This window comes from Sinocyclocheilus anshuiensis, unplaced genomic scaffold (genome assembly GCF_001515605.1).
Source record: "Sinocyclocheilus anshuiensis isolate Anshui unplaced genomic scaffold, SAMN03320099.WGS_v1.1 scaffold1862, whole genome shotgun sequence".
In the NCBI taxonomy this organism is placed as follows: Eukaryota; Metazoa; Chordata; class Actinopteri; order Cypriniformes; family Cyprinidae; genus Sinocyclocheilus; species Sinocyclocheilus anshuiensis.
In genome coordinates, this window is record NW_015546125.1 from 206,065 (window position 1) to 223,248 (window position 17,184).

A 17,184-nucleotide genomic window follows, 5' to 3' on the forward strand; every position below is an offset into this window, starting at 1 on the left:
GAAAGTGAAAGTGAAAGTAAAGTGACCTGTAGCCAAGTATGGTGACCCATACTCGGAATTTGTGCTCTGCATTTAACCCATCCAAGTGCACACACACAATAGTGAACACACACACACCGTGAACACACAACCGGAGCAGTGACACATGATCACATGTGTTAAGACATATTAAGACACATGATCACATGTGTCTTAATATATTATATGTTAGATATTCAGCAACTTGAGGCTGTAAATCTTAATTCTCAGTTTTCTTGTAATATATCACAGATAAATTATAACATATTTCTGAAAGTCTGGTGTACACTTTTTTAAGCATATTTATTTTTTGAAAGTTCAAATAGTACTGGATAATAAGAATGGCTTGTACACAACAGTTCAAAAGCTTAAGGTTGACTTTTTTTTTTTAAGTTAATGCTTTTGTTTACTGAGAACACATTAAATTGATCAAAACTGAAAGTCTTTTAAAATTCTTTTGAATTCTTTATTCATCTGGGTTTTTTTTCAACTGTTTTCATCATTGATAATAACAAGAAATGTTTCTTGAGCACCAAATCAGCCTATTAAAATGATGTCTGATGGATCGTGTGACACTTAAGACTGGAGTTATGGCTGCTGAAAATTCAGCTTTGCCATCTGAGGAATAAATCACACTTTAAAATGTATTCAAGTTGAAACTATAATTTTAAATGTAATTAATATTCACTAATATTACTATTTTATTTTTCTGATCAAATAAATGCAGCCTTGGTGAGCATAAGAGACTTTCAAAAACATGCAAAAATCTTTTAAATCGTAGTGTAAGAAAAAATCTGGTTTTAAATCTGTAATATTGCAAACCATGTAGATGTGTAATCTCATACACTAATGGCTGTCTTTGCATGTTGAAGTGCTTCCTCTGCAAGCAAGATGTCCGACTGCACCTCTTGTATATTGTAGCAGGTTAAAGGATGCACACTTTCCTGTAGTTTCTTACAGAGATCCTGTACTAACTGAGAGAAACAGATAGAAACACTTTCTTATAATGATCTGAACCCTTAGTATGTAGTATAACATTCTACTATATCATAGGCAGTAATAATTACATAGGAAGTATACATCCACACAAACCTGTTCAGAGCGAGTGGTCTTCAGTCCATGCTGCAGATGACACATATCCTCACCTGTTCCACACTGTCTCTGATTGTTCCTGTGTAAAAAAGTCTGGATCTACATATACAAATACAAAAAGAGTCAGTTATATTTATATATCATTGTCTGTTCTCATGGCTTTCTACAATTCTGGAATTAAGAACTAACTTTCTGTAAAGCCTCCTCCATTTTCTCTGGAGTGTTTCGGTAGGCTTGAAGAACATCACTCATTGGAATGGACATGTTCTGTAGTGTCAAGTTTCTGTTTGAAAACACACATATAGAACATACACAATGTTTTAACAAATATAGGTCATTTAAAAATGTCTGTTTGTCTGTGGGGTACTCTCACTTCTCCATGGCATTGGCCACATCCATAAATCCTCCAGCAGTCACATTGTTTCGGTCCCAAACCAGTGTTCTGTCAGAAAACAAAGCACAACCTTCATAAGAAAGGACGGTGACTGCAATTTTGCCAAATAGGACATGTTTTGTTGATCCTGGAAAAAGATTCCCGTCAATCATAATTTTAACCCCATCATAAACCTTAACCTAACTATACATTCTGACTGGTTAACAGGAACAATGATCAGGGAACATGTTTAACTTGACAAAAATGCTGTAAGTCACTGCGTGTGGAAAATTACTTTAGCTTGGTGTTGATCATGAGGGCCTTTGCTAGCATCTTTGCTCCTGTGTCACCTATAGAGTTTCCACTGATATCAATCTTGGACAGGCTGGCGTTGCTGCCCAGGCTGTTGATGAGAATGGTGGTACCAGTTTTCAACTTTGAGTCACATACAGAAAGAGACTCCAGTGGCTAAAAAGTGTAAAAAAAAAAAAAAGAGAGTAAAAACGTCAAGGAGGTCACTTTCCATGCCAAATGCACGTATGAGACAATGATCAAATTATATTGAAGGGCTATATAGTCAGTTCAACAAATTCCGTTGATCTTAGATTTAGAGTAATTTTCATGGAGTCATTAACCTTTGGCTACAAGTCTCATTAAGATTTCTATTAAGGTTTGAGTCTCATTAGCTTTAGAAGCAGTATCTACTGAGCAGGTTGGGTCGTGAAAGGCCAGCTCTGATCCTTTGGAGAGCATAAATGCTCCTATTAATGTGGATAAAGTTACATAAAGTTGAGAGTCTGTTTTAATGGGTCCTATATGTGAGTTAGAGCTGCTTGTGTAATTATTGAGCCCGGGCGTGCCTTGATAGAGAGGGATTCTGGGTAATTAAAACTCAAGGCTTGCTGGAGGATTGGGGGTGGGCGTCTCTGTGGACCTTCTCTCTTTATTGATTCTAGTATTACTAGTACAGACGCAAACACACACAGAAGCACAAATACCAATCTTCACTGTTAACTGAGCCAAAAACAGCAGCTCTTCCCACTCTCAACGCTATATGAGAGCTGTGGTCCGTAGGTGGACATTCTGGTGTATTCGTATTCATGGTGGATAGGGGAAGTGATCCTATTTCGCAGCAATTCTCATATCATTCTAATGGAATAATGAGAAGTGTGTGTAGTTGTTTCTGATTATTACAAATTATGTACTTACACACTCCTCCTCTTGAATTAGCTGTACAAGGCGGTGTAACACATCTGTAAGAGCTCTGAGAGAAAGAGGCAGCATTTAAAATATGCATCATATGCATGATATGACGTGGGGAATAGGGTAGATATGACGTGGAGAGAGAGGACGGACTGGATAGACTGAAAGGTGCATCACAAATATTTCAAAGGAAATGTGTAATTTCAGTGCCTCCAAAATGGTAATTGTTTTCAAATAGGTTTCCTGAACACTCAAACATCTAACATCCAAAAAAAGCATGCATATCATTTTATAAATATGAGTAATTCACACCTAGACTTCATGGCACTTACTTAGACTTCATGGCAAAATTCCGTCCAATTGAAAGGTGCCGAATAGAGTGACTGCGACCAATGGAGAGAATTAAAGTAACCATATTGCTCTCAAAACCTGTCAGAAAGAAAACACAAATTACTAATTTCACAGTAAGCGACCCATACAACTTCCATCACACATAGCCACCAAATTAGACACGCTTCCTCTTTCTTACATGCTGTGTTAAACATGGTATTTTTACCTGTCAAGAAGAGGCAAAGCAAGCTAATTTTGGCCCTATCACTTCTTGTGCCTTTATTTATTCCATTTAGGACATTTGGCTGAGCAAGCCAAACTGAGTCCTGATTGTTAACTGTTGAGAAATCGTAAACATACTGCAAAGGGTCGACACAGAATGTACTCTAAGTACTAGTATCGAATGAATAAGTACATGTATCTAATAAATAAATATAATAGTATCTATTAAAAATATAATAGTATCTATTAAATACTTACTAATACCTAATGAATAAGTAGTTGTATCTAATAAGTACTACTATCTAATGAATAAGTACTAGTGTCCATTATTTACTAGTATCTAATGAATATGTACTAGTATCTAATGAATAAGTACTAGTACCTTTAAAAAGGTGCTAGTATCTAAAGAATAAGAACTAGTACCTAATGGAATAGTAGCTAAAAAGTAAATACTTGTAGCATGAAAATAGATACTTGTAAGTTTTAAGGATTAAATATTAAAAACAGCTTGCCGTAGAGACACAGAATGGCAAATGGTACTGAGACATGTTTTTAATAGTTGTACTTTTTTTACCATGACATGTCATTTTGAAAAACGTGGCACTCGTGTGAGACAATTTATTTAACTGAGATCACAGTTATTTCAGTGATATCTTGCAGGAATTACGATCGTTTCATGCATACCATTCCATAAAAAGATCCATAAATCTGTTACATTTGACAGGTGTCAAATGAGTTTGGGGACATTGTACCTGTCCAGTCATGTATGTTTTCACCTTCTACAATTCAAATATTTCTCTCATTTATTTCACACTGACACCGCTCTCTGTGTTTGTATATGTGTTCAGACAGGTGTGATCGCCCTGCAGCGGCACAGTGTGGGTCCAGTGGGTCATGTGCTATTCTGACTGATGTGTTGAGCCTTTTCTCCTCATGTAGCAGATACAACAACGCCTATATTTGCTTTGTCTCCTCCTGGGTTATAAAAATAGCATGACCTGATTCCATCTTCTCCCAGGGTTCAACGTTTTCACAAACATTGCTTCTAACTTGAAAAGCAACACTAGTTGTTCAAGAACCATTTAAAAGATTTCATTTTCTATTATTAAGCAGATCTCTAGTTCAACAACTAAGCAAGATTCCAATTTAAACACAAGATAAACTTTGCCATCAGCATCTGCCAGCACCTCTGGCATGCTGTTGATGGCTACAGAGAATGAATTTCATTTGTGTCCCAGTTTGAAAAAAAAACTTTGTTAAACATTTTTACATGAATTCTTCATTAAAATGCTAAATATTTGAGCAGTTATGAATTGTCAGGGGGGGAAACATATTTGATAGTACATATCTGATATTTAATGCACTGGTAGGAAGAGTGGGAGTTTGGACCAATGAGATTTCACAGTGGGCGGGGCTACCCAGCAACACAAAAACAGAAACCGAATGATAATTGTTTGTCCTCATCTACTTTTATTCTGACTTTATGCTTTTATTGTTTATCGCTTTATCACATCATGCCTGGTTACTAGAATATGTTATTAAAACAGTTTACCATGTTTAAATCCATTCCACAGATTTTCACTAAAAATCTATGCCAAAAAATGTGGTAAATATCATCAGGTCATTTGTACAGATGTACACAACAGCCCTTTTTGCCTCTTACTTATTTTATGAAAAGAGGTTTTCTAAGCAGCAAGAAGACACATGCACACACACAGCGGGTCAGATTAATGTATGCCTCCATCTCTCCATGTATCAGTCAGATATGATTTATAACCTGATGTGTGGAGAGACCCTGTAACCCCTCTAGTGCTGTTGTGAAATAATGAGAGCAATATAATAAATCTGGCAGAAAAAAAGAGGGAGGTATAAAGGGAGGTTAATAAAGTGCCGGCTGCATGAAAGAGAGAATAAAATAAGAGATTGTACCGTTGTCAGACAGGTCCAGACTGCAGATGGCCTTGGCCTCAAAGATGTGTTCCTGAATCACCTGAGCTCCAGCCGACCTCAGCTACACGTACCACAAAATCACACCAACAATTTTAAGAAAAGATTTTTATATTACTTTGATGTGTATATGTGTGTGTATCTGTACCTCACAGCAGCTGATGTCAAGCTCCAGCTCAGATAGATGAGTGTTGGTGGCCAAGCCCTGTAGTAATAATCTAAATAACATTTATACTGGACATTAATAATGATACAAGAAAAACATATACCGTCAAAAGATGTCTGTTTCAAATGCTGTTCTTTTCAACTTTCTATTAAAAAAAGTAAACAAATAATAATATTTTTCCACAAAAATATTAAGCAGCACAGCTGTTTTCAACACTGATAATAATAATAATTAATGTTTCTTGAGCACCAAATCAGCATATTTTAATGTTTTCAGATCATGTGACACTGAAGACTGGAGTAATGGCTGCTGAAAATTCACCTTTGCATCACCGGAATTCATTTTAAAATATATTAAAATAGAAAAGAGTTCTTTTAAATGGTATAATATTTTACAATATTATTGTTTTCAATATATTTTTGAAAAAATCTGACTGACCCCAAGTTTTGGAATGTTACGATACACAAAACTCATCACAGACATTTAGGCCATAAGCAAACAGATGCAAATTGCCTATAACAGGAGATGTATTCAAGCTTGTAACACACACATTTATGCTAATATTGGCACAAATCCCATACCTGAGAGCTTCTGGAGGTAGTTTAGTTCCAGCCAATCCCACGTATTTTAACACAGTGCTCTTGCTGAAGAAATCCCTCACACTGCGAGTGACCTCTCGTACTTTCCTAGTACAGCCACACAGATCAGTATGTACACACAGCCTGTGTAGAGATACTTATAATCCATAATGTCACTTTTGTTGGCTCACCTATGAGAAAAAGTGTTCCTGGAGAGGTTGAGGTAGCTCAGAGTAGTGCAGCAGCCCACAGACAGAGACACAAACAGCTAGAGAGAAACAGAAAAAGACAGAGAAAGGTAACTCTAGATTATTTTAGAGGAATTACTGTAGTGAAAAAATCTAGCACTATTTGGTTTACAACTCAGCTAGCTTTGATATTGGATGAATATTATATGTCAGCATTTAACTTCCATTTTACTCCCTAATCCATTTTACACTACAAAATAACAATCAAACAAGATATATAACTGATCTGACTCACCGTGTCTAGAGGGCAGTCTGTGTAACTGAGGTCCAGGTGTGATACTGCATTTGGAGCAGATAGGAACTTAAAGAGGCTCTAAAAAGAGACAGTCAAGCATGGTATTTCAAAGCCATCGCAAGTGTTTAAGCCTATGCACTCCTTTTTGCTAAGTTTTGCAATGCTGGCATTAAATAAAACCTATGAGACAGAAAGGCAGACATATGCAGCAACGCGAAACCAAGACATGGCTTCTATAATCACAATCATTCAATGACTGCAAACAACATTTATAGTCCCTCGAAACAAAAAAGTTAATGTACTGAAACACATCATTGATTCCATTCCCCTCTACAACATAGCAGAACACTGAAATTGAAAATTATCCATATATAATACACCCATACAATGATCAACAATAAGTCCGCGGGCAAGTGTTAAGGAAGTTTCAGGCTGGTTGACAAGAATGACACGTTTGGGCTAGTGCCACATTGTCACTATTTGTTCATAGATCATAGATCAAAACAATTTTTTGTCAAATTCAGCTGAAACTGTTATGGTTTTTCAGTTTTCCAGGAAAAATTTACAATTTTTTAAAGATATTTTGTTATTTACAAAATACTTTATTTAATAAGCATGCATTCAATTGATCAAAAGTGACAGTAAAACATTCAAAATGTTACAAAAAAATATATTTCAAGTAAAAGCTGTTTTATTTAACTTTCAAACAACCCTGAAAAAAATGTAGCGCGGTGTCTCAAAAATATTAAGCAGCACAACTGTTTTCAAGAAATGCACCAAATCAGCATATTAGAATGATTTCTAAAGGTTAATAGCTTCTGAATAATAGCTAGCTTCTGAAAATTCGGCTTTGCAATCAGAGGAATAAATTACATATTAAAATATATTAAAACAGAAAACAGTTGTAAACTGTCACAATAGTATTATTATTTTATTTTATTTTATTTATTTATTTATTTTATGGATCAAATAAATGCAGCCTTGGTGAGCATTAAAATACTTCTTTCAAAAAATTTAGAAATCTTACTGAACATTTTGAATGGTTGTGTATCTATAATATTTTATATGTATAATATAAATAGCTATTTTTGTGGTGGGCCAGTGAAAATAGTGTCAAACTCACCATAGCCTCTTCTGTCGCAAGGCAGCTGATGTTTCCGCTCAAGTCTAGGTGGGTGAGAGTGTTGCAGAGAGATGTACTTTGATGAAGAACTTGAACCAAACAGCCCAGGCCTAGGGCAAAAGGAAGAGAGAAAAAGAGGTTGAAGACAGCAACAGCATGTCAACCAAAGCTATTGTCTTCAGAAAATGTATCTAATTACTTTTGTAGGCATGAAATAGCATCTTGAAATGTATAAAAGCGAGTAAGAGATCAACGCAGCACCTTTTGCGGACATAGAGACCTTGGAGAGATACAGCTGACTGAGGCCACGTGGCAATTTGCTTAAACTCTGACTGAGAGCAATCACACCTAAGTGCAAGGAAACAGAGAAATCATAACATCAGCATGTATACGCAGGAGAAATCTGAACAGACGGAGACCTGATCTCAGATCAGAGAGAATATCTGCATCAGTACCTTTATCCTCAATAGCATTGACAGACAGGTTGATGATATGGACAGCAGAGGCAGAACTGTCCCGAAAAGCGCTGGCCATCTTGACAGCAAAATCCCTGCATCGTAGATGCAACAATAATTTCAAAGACATTGGGTAAATGTGTTTAGCTTTTCACAAGCGCAAGGGCCTTGATGAAACTCACATTTTGAGTCCGCTGGCCTCCAGACTGACCTCCTCCAGAGCACAGGACCGGGCGATCATATAGAGGACCTGCTCCTGCACATCAGGCGTCTGAGAACAGAGAGCAGAGGCTGATCAAGAACGTACAATTCTCAACATTTTTGGAGGCAAATGGACAACACACTAAGATTGACATGAATTGAGTATGATGCACTATGATAAAAATGTTATGTGGGACGAATTGTGATAGCTGTACAGCCACAAAGAATCGCAATTTAAATAAAAAGATGCTTGTTTGGTTGAAGAGAGCAGCTTCAGCTACAATTCTTTGTTCTCTTCATCCTTCAATCCTCTCTCTATTTCTCTCCATCTTAAATTAGTATCCTGTATCACACTGAGATCAAAGTCACCCTTGAGCATGTCTTGTCATGCCTCATGGTCAGAACAACAATTTATTATTTGGCAAGTGGCCTTTATCTGACCTTTCCACAACCAGGAGCGAGAGGAGACGGAGGTCTGACATGAGTGGATAAGCCAAGTCTAAACACAACCATTCTGCTCTAAGTTTCCAGCTTTCTTCGTCAGTATTCATGATTATTTGGCCCAGTAGTATCCATTCATACCAGTTTGAAGTCCTTGCTGCATATCTTGGTGAACCACTGGTTAAAGGACAGAGCACCCACTGCTAAAGCCAAGTCTCTGTTAACATTTTCAACAGATTATTAAGAAATATCACAACATCAGAAAAGATATATTAACAATGGCATTGATTTATATATTAAAAATACATCCATTCAAATGTTTGGGGTCAGTAAGATTTTTTTTTTTTATTTATTACTTTTATTCAGCAAGGATGCATTAAACTGTTCAAAAGTGACAGTAAAGACTTTCACATCTCTAAAAAAAAAAAAAAAACTATCACAGTTTCCAGAAAAATATTAAGCAGCACAGCTGTTTCCAACATTGATAATAAGAAATGTTTCTTGAGCACCAAATCAGTATATTAAAATGATTTCTAAAGGCTCATGTGACACTGAAGACTGGAGTAATGGCTGCTGAAAATTGAGCTTTGCCATCATAAAAAAAAATACATTTTAAAATGTATTAAAATAGAAAACAGTTAATTAAAATTGTAATAATATTTCATAAGATTCCTGCTTTTACTGTATTTTTGAGAGAGAAAAACAAATTGAGAATAAAGGCTTTTTTTCAAAAATCTTACAGACCCCACACTTTTGAATGGCAGTGTATTAAAGATTTATATATTCAAATTGCATAAATAAATGTATATATGGTATATATTATAAAAATGTATATATATATAAAATGTCATATATATTATAAATTAATTTCTTATTTAGAGGTATAAGTGATTGTATCTACCTGCTGTCTAAATGACTGAAGTCAATGAGGTTGAAAACCCGACAGTTCTGAACATGGTAAATATTATCGACGTCCTAGAAACCACAGGAGCAACAGTCCTTAAAAGCATCATTGCATAACCTTTGAAAATGTGATTCTTATTAGTAGTGATTACCACACACCCACTGAACTTCCATACAGCACGGGAACTCATTGAAGTCACACAAAGCTGCATAAGTGTCCGAAAAGCCTCCTGTAGAGGACCAAAAAGAACGTAGAAATCAAATGAAAGTATTTAGATCTAAATAACATGTAGATGTTCTCTACAGCTGATCACACAAACTGTTTGGTGAGTGATAACATTATCATCTGACCACATGGTCCAACTGCTCCATTCACATGTTCTTCAACTCTGGAGGCAAGACTGCATAGCCGCTCTTGGAGGTCAGGGGGAACTTTCATCAGCAACTTCCTGAAAGGAAGAAAAAGATGGAGGGGGATAAAGGAAGTGTGGGATCAGTGAAAACACATCAGCCAACACAAATTCTTTCTTTAGTTTTCCAGTCAGTGGTGAAATAACTTGCTATACGCAATGATCATGCTGTTACTTGATGGCATTAGATAATGTGTACTAAAGGTCATGTTTGTTCCATTTGTGGGCAGATAAATCTGTTAAGATTTTCGAGAAGAAGTGAGTCAAATCAGTGAAGGCCATCAGAGTTTATCACAAGGAATAATAAGGAAAAGTGAAACTATATAAACATCATCCACTTTTCTACAATGATTGATGAAAGCAGTGGTTTTGCTTCAAGACCCAGATTTTACACAAGACATTGAGTACATAAAATGGGCCTACATTATGGTCAGCACAAATGTGTATATCATTGTTGCAGATGAATCTGTATTTAATGTAGTATGGGTCATATTTAATTTATTGGAAGAATGAGTTGAAAAATTACCTCAACTGCCCTTTGTATCTAATTATATGTTTATATTTAGGTGTGATCACATTTACCATTGCTCTGTGAAATTTTGCGGGCGAATTCCAGTCATTTCAATAGGAATCCATGCAATTGGGAGTTTCGTGTAAGGGCAAAGAAGTACCCACGCAGATTTTACTCATGTTCTAGTTGGTCATGCGAATTTGCCGTGCCAACCAACAGAAAGCTGTCATAAGTCTCTACACTATGGAAAATGGTTATTTTTTTGCCCGCAAATTTTCGCCTACATTTTGCTAATGTGACCATACCTTTACTAGAAATATGTATGCAATTTAAATAGAAACAGAATCTAAAAATACTACTGGAAAAATCTGTTTGTTAAAAGTTATCTATATTTCTAAAATGACAAAATATGTATTCTGTCTGTAAACTGTGTGTGTGTATGTGTGTGTGTGTGTGTGTGTGTGTGTATATATATATATATATATATATACAGTGGCACAAGAAAAGAATCACCTTATAGTGATTATTTTAAAGGGAGGGGGGGGGGCCTCCCTTTAAAATAATCACATTTTGTTGCTTTGAAGCCTGAAATGAAGATGGACACAGTTTTTGTTTTATCCAGCTATATTTACTCAGTGCAACTTATAACATCCAAGTGAAAGATATAACACCAACATGTCAGAAAAAAAAAACAGAATCACTGAGTTGGAAAAAGGATCACCCCCTCCTAAAAATGACTTGTAAACTGAATCAGGTGTAGCTAATCAACTTCTCAATGGCACACAAAGCCATTCGACTTTCGACTTTCAACTGTGATCAGCTGTGGTCATTTTGATTAGCTCAGCATAAAAAGAGCTTTCCTGGAGCACTTCAGTCCTTGGCAATGCAAATGAAGTGAACAATCAACTATGGGCACCCATCAAAAGATCTCCGGGATAAAGTTGTGGACAGGCACAAGTCAGGAGATGGATACAAAAAAATTTCAAAGGGTTTTTTTAATGCCTAAAAGCACAGTGAAGTCTATTATTAAGAAGTTTAAGGTATTTGTTACAACACAGACCCTCCCTGGATCAGGACGTTGCCAAACTGGATGAAGGAGCCAGGAGGAAACTGGTCAGAGAGGCGACCAAGAGGCCTACAGCAACTCCGCAGTTGCAGGAATTTATGACAAAGAGTGGTCATTGTGTGCATGTGACAACAATATCACAAATTCTCCACAAATGTGGCTGTATGGGAGGCTTGCAAGAAAAAAGCCACTCCTCTAGAAAGGTCACATGCAGCCATGACTGAGCTTTTCCCAAACACACCTTGAAGATTCTGAGGCAGATGAGACTAAAATTTAATTATTTGGCATCAACACCAAACAAAATGTCTGGCGGAAATCCAATACAGCTCACCATCCAAATAACTGCATTCCTACAGTAAAGCATGGAGGTGGAAATATCCTGTTATGGGGTATTTCTCTGCAGCAGGGACTGGAGCACTTGTCAGGATGGAAGGAAAAATGGATGTGGCATAATACCATCAAATTCTTGAGAAACATCAGCTGCCCTCTGCCAGAAAGTTGTCAATAAGAAGGTTTACCTTCCAACATGACGATGACCCAAAGCACACAGCAAAACTGAGCACACAGTGATTAAAGGAGAAAAAGGTGAATGTCCTTGCATGACCTAGTCAGAGACCAGACTTAAACCCCACTGAAAATCTGTGGAATGACTTGAAGACTTCAGTCCACAAACTTTCACCAACAAATTTAACTGAACTTGAGCAGTTCTGCAAAGAAGAGTGGGCAAATATCGCAAAGTCTAGATGTGCAAAGTTAGTAGAAACAAATGTAGAGACAAATCCCAACAGACTAAAGGCTGTAATTAAAGCAAAAGGTGTTTCAACAAAATACTGACACAAGGGGGTGATCCTTTTTCCATCTACGATACTGTGATTTTTTTTTTCCCTGTAAATACAGCTGGATAAAACAAAAACTGTGTCCGTCTTCAGTACAGGCTGCAAAGCAACAAAATGTGATTATTTTAAAGAGGGGATGATTCTTTTTTCTACCCACTGTGTGTATATGTATAATGGGTCAAAGACGAAAAGGGTGTTTCAAGCACCAAAAAAATAAAAGTGTAATACAGCTTTAAATTTAGTTTTTTCCCCCATACATTAGAATGTGTCCTGTTTAACTTTTATATGTTTCCGAACAAAAAATAATGACTATCATGCATTTTTTAGTATGATTTACAGAGGACACCCAATAAAATGTCATTCAGTGTAGCAATATTTATATACCAAAAAATCTTGTTAGGCATATTTTAAACATGAATTATTTGATGAAATTATAAAAGACTATATTTAAGCATCATAGTGCATCCCTCACATACCAATTAACTTTAATTTTTAAATCTTTATACTGTGCTAATGACCTTCAAACCACTAGGTTTTACACATTTGTCAGCAATAAGTTTTTGTAAGGAAGTGAAAGTCATTTAAAATATATTAAAATTTAGTATGATCAGAAAATGAGTACAGGTCAGAATAAGTATATTGTTTCATTTTTACATAAATATATCTGTTTCGCTGAATCACCATGGTTTGTTACTCTGAATGACGATTTGCAAAAAGAGAGATAATATTGCCATTGTTCCCATAACTGAAATGTTTTTAGTATTAGTCTGTCATTAAATTAGTTTTAATAATATTCCTGAGTAAATGACTGCAGAAGCAGATGTTGAAATATAATAAGCATTTTATTCTACTGTTCTGATGCTCCCCTACCATGCTTGCTTAGCTTGTCACTTTGTTTCTGACTTGCTCTGCCCCAAAAATTGCTGCATGCAGCCATATTTATTAATACTTTCTATTCTATTCTAAACATAATACTTATGTTTGCCAACATAAATGACATTATCAGGATGAGTGTTTGGGGTGGAGAATCCCCTCAGTGACCTCTGAAGCTGAACTTGTGACATACTGTAGTGAGGGGAGACTCTCTGTTCAGAAATATTGGCAAGCTGTTATTCTGACAATTGCAATCCTCGATACCATTCTCTTTTCCTTGCTAAAGGCACGTTCACACCAAGTACGATAACTATAATGATAATGATAAAGATATAGTTAAAAAAAATAATTCGAAATATAAAAGAATAGCAGATTCCACAGCACAACTAATGATAACTGCACAGAGAAATTATATTCTTGAAAGCACAGAGCGATTTTTTTAACAGCTGATGAATGATGAAAGCATTGACAGCCAATCAGAATCCATTCCACTTTAAAGAACTCGAGCATTTAAAGCGGCAGATGATAAACCTGCAGCTGCTGTCGTTCATTGTTGTGGAGGCTAGCATAGTTACTGTTATAGTTATCTTTATAGTTATTGTTCTTGGTGTGAACAGGCTTTAGAGTGCCACACAAGCTACTGAGTCCGCACTTACTTTATTAGTTTTTTGGCTTTTTACAGTGACTAGCAGCTCTCTCTGTTCGTGGGCATCCAAAATTAATCAATAATTTAAATTAATCAATACAAAAATGCATTCAAATATTAATATTTATTACATTTAACACATATTTGTCAATGTTAAACATTCCTCATTTATCTGTAATATAAATAAGATGCTAAAATAGTTATTTCTACAGTGATACTGTCATACAGTATAATGGATGACACTGTGGTGTAACAGAAAATTTGCATTACACCACATGACAAAAACATTACCCTGAATGACGAAACTTCTACTTCTGCTTATATTGCAGGCAATCAGCTGGCCACCTGTATCAAGCAGTGAGGTTGGCCAGTAAAGTTAATCACAATTATTTACAACATCTACTTATTTTTCAAAAACTCTAACAATAAAAGTGTTTTTTTGGCATTTCACTGAATGGCATGTGTTTTTGTAACTTCTGATACCACACCATGAAAAGGTGGAATTATCAAATATTTAAGAGCAATAAATTCACTTTTCTGCAGCACCACACGGTCTTCAGGGTGCCATCTGATGATGTCAAAGACTGCTGAATGATTGTCAGTTTTTTATATGATTTCAGAATGGCTTCTTGTTCATGTTACACTGAATGATCTTCGGCACAAAAGATTAATGTTTTGGCATATTATGTGTTTATTGAACCAATCGGATAAGAGTAAATGGAGAGTCAGCGAGAGCCTCATGTGATTGGCTACAAGAAGGTGGTGGACTCGCCCTCCCCCTCACGCTTGCAAAACTCAGTTAGTGAGAGAATCGTGCCAAAATTGTAAGTGCAGAGAAAAGAAAGACGGAGCTGTACATATCGGTTTATTTCAGGAACTTTTTGCCCCACAGTCATTTAGACATTTGCAACAGTTAGTGTAGTGCAGTGTAGTTTTTTTACACATACAGATTGGTTCTATGCAGTCAATCCGTTTTGCAGTTCTTTAAACTGTTGTTTTCACTTGCAAATCACTGTTCACAGGCTTGCAGTACTTTTGACCGTATTTTAGCGAAAACAACGTGCCAAAAGTGTAAGTGCGGAAAAATGGAAGTCAGAAGAATGCAGATCATATTTATTTTGCGTTAGCATGAAGCTGCAGTTTCACAATACTTGAATTACACTTACGAGTAACAGTTACCTTTACAAAGCTTCTCTTGCGTATGCAAATTTAATTTACGCTTGCAGTCTTATATACACTTCCACAACTCTTACCCTGCATATGCAAATCTTTTAGGCATTAAATTACCTTCATAATATTTTATATGTTTATTTAAAGATGTAATGGTAAAATCAAAGTCCGGACCATTACACTGAATAATAATTTTTCACTTTGGAACATTATTTCCCCCATATTTTGACATTTTATTTTCACCAAAGTTATTTGAAATATGAAAGTAGACTCTTCACTTGCATTTAACATGTCTTTTTATGTATAAAAAACTACATTTGTAAAATTGATTTGATGAGGACACCAAAATGGTGACATCTCGTCTTTGACCCAGTTGTAATAACATTATAGCGGCATATTTTCTATTCTATTCCATTCCTTTCTCTCAACTTAAAAGCTCTTTTCCAAATTCTCTTAATTTTTTTTAATAGGCTATATCATTTCTTATATATTTCTAACGGCTGACGACTTTGCCACGTTTTTCATTAATAAAATTAAAACCATCAGTGCACAATTTTTCACACCACAATCTGTCAAGCACATCTTACCAGCAAACATACACTCGTTCACATCCTTCTCTTCACTCTCTGAGGCAGAAGTCTCCAAACTCATCCTTTCTAATCATCCTACTACTTGTCCGCTTGATCCTATTCCATCTCATCTCCTTCAAGCCATTTCTCCTGTCATAATATTTTATATGTTTATTTAAAGATGTAATGGTAAAATCAAAGTCCGGACCATTACACTGAATAATAATTTTTCACTTTGGAACATTATTTCCCCCATATTTTGACATTTTATTTTCACCAAAGTTATTTGAAATATGAAAGTAGACTCTTTACTTGCATTTAACATGTCTTTTTATGTATATACTTTTATAAATGTAATTTGATGCGGACACCAAAACGGTGACGTCTTGTCTTTGATATGTATGCATATTCATACATGCATGTATTTTATGTTTCTGTAATGGTTAATCCATTATTATGTGTAAGCTCTTTAGTCACAGTAGTATTTCTAATGCTAAAATATAATTATTACTGTTATCCATACATTTTCGAATTTACTGTTCTACAAGAAATGCAGAAAATAATAGTAAAGCTTTTTTTTTTATTCAGATGCCTAATTACAGTCAATTACAACAAAGACTGTGGAAAAGTACATAAAAACTGTATAATGCCATGAAGAATAGAAAATATTAATTTTTTTGGTTATTATGTGTGAATAAAGACTATTTAGTTGTTTAAAAAAAATGATTATAAAAATGTAATTAAATTTTAGTTAAAACTATAATCATTTATGTTGAAAACCTTGCACAGTTTTGCTCACAGTCTTTGAGGATGAGGTCATTACACCTGCCCATGCTTGCATTCGTGCCAAAGTACTGTAGATTTGGACCGAACACACTGGCTTTGATGTCAATAACAACATTTTGATAAGCCTATTTGTTTTGCTATTCTAACTATACCTAATTATTTGGACACTGCATTTTAAACCACAATGCGCAACTGGATAAGACAATATTTTTTCCTTAAAAGCACTGAAATGGAAATCTAATGAATGAACAGATGAACGAAAAGCATTTGAAGTAATGCAAGACATTAGATCAGCTGTGATGATTAACAGATCACTCACCCTGGCGATGAATCAGGGAAGATCTTCTTGAGTGAGGCGGTGACATGGCTGACCACAGCTTCCAGATCTCGCACTGACATCAGGCTAAGAGAGTAGATCTGCCTGTCCGTCTCAATAACCACCTCACACACACACATAAACAAAGAGCAAGGGATGATGAGTGATTGTAATTCTCCATAAAAGAAAACACACAACTAACTGGCTGGTTCTTTTGAGACGTGCCTTCAACAGTTTGACATTTAAAGCAGTAAAACATCACATGCTTTATGCATCTAAAAAAGATCAGGGTTGAAAAATGACCTCAACTTCCCTGTATTCTAACTATATGTTCACATTACACTATAAATATTTTTAAACAGAAAAGGAAACTAAAAATACTAGTTAAAATGTTAATAGGTTAAAGGGGTCATATGATGCTGCTAAAAAGAACATTATGTTGTGTATTTGGTGTAATGCAATGTGT

At 35.6% G+C, this 17,184-nt stretch overlaps 1 pseudogene; it reads right to left on the minus strand.

The window, feature by feature from the left end:
* The window catches only part of LOC107701032 (leucine-rich repeat-containing protein 16B-like), a 43,703-nt pseudogene that overhangs the window by 22,095 nt on the left and 4,424 nt on the right, over positions 1-17,184 (minus strand).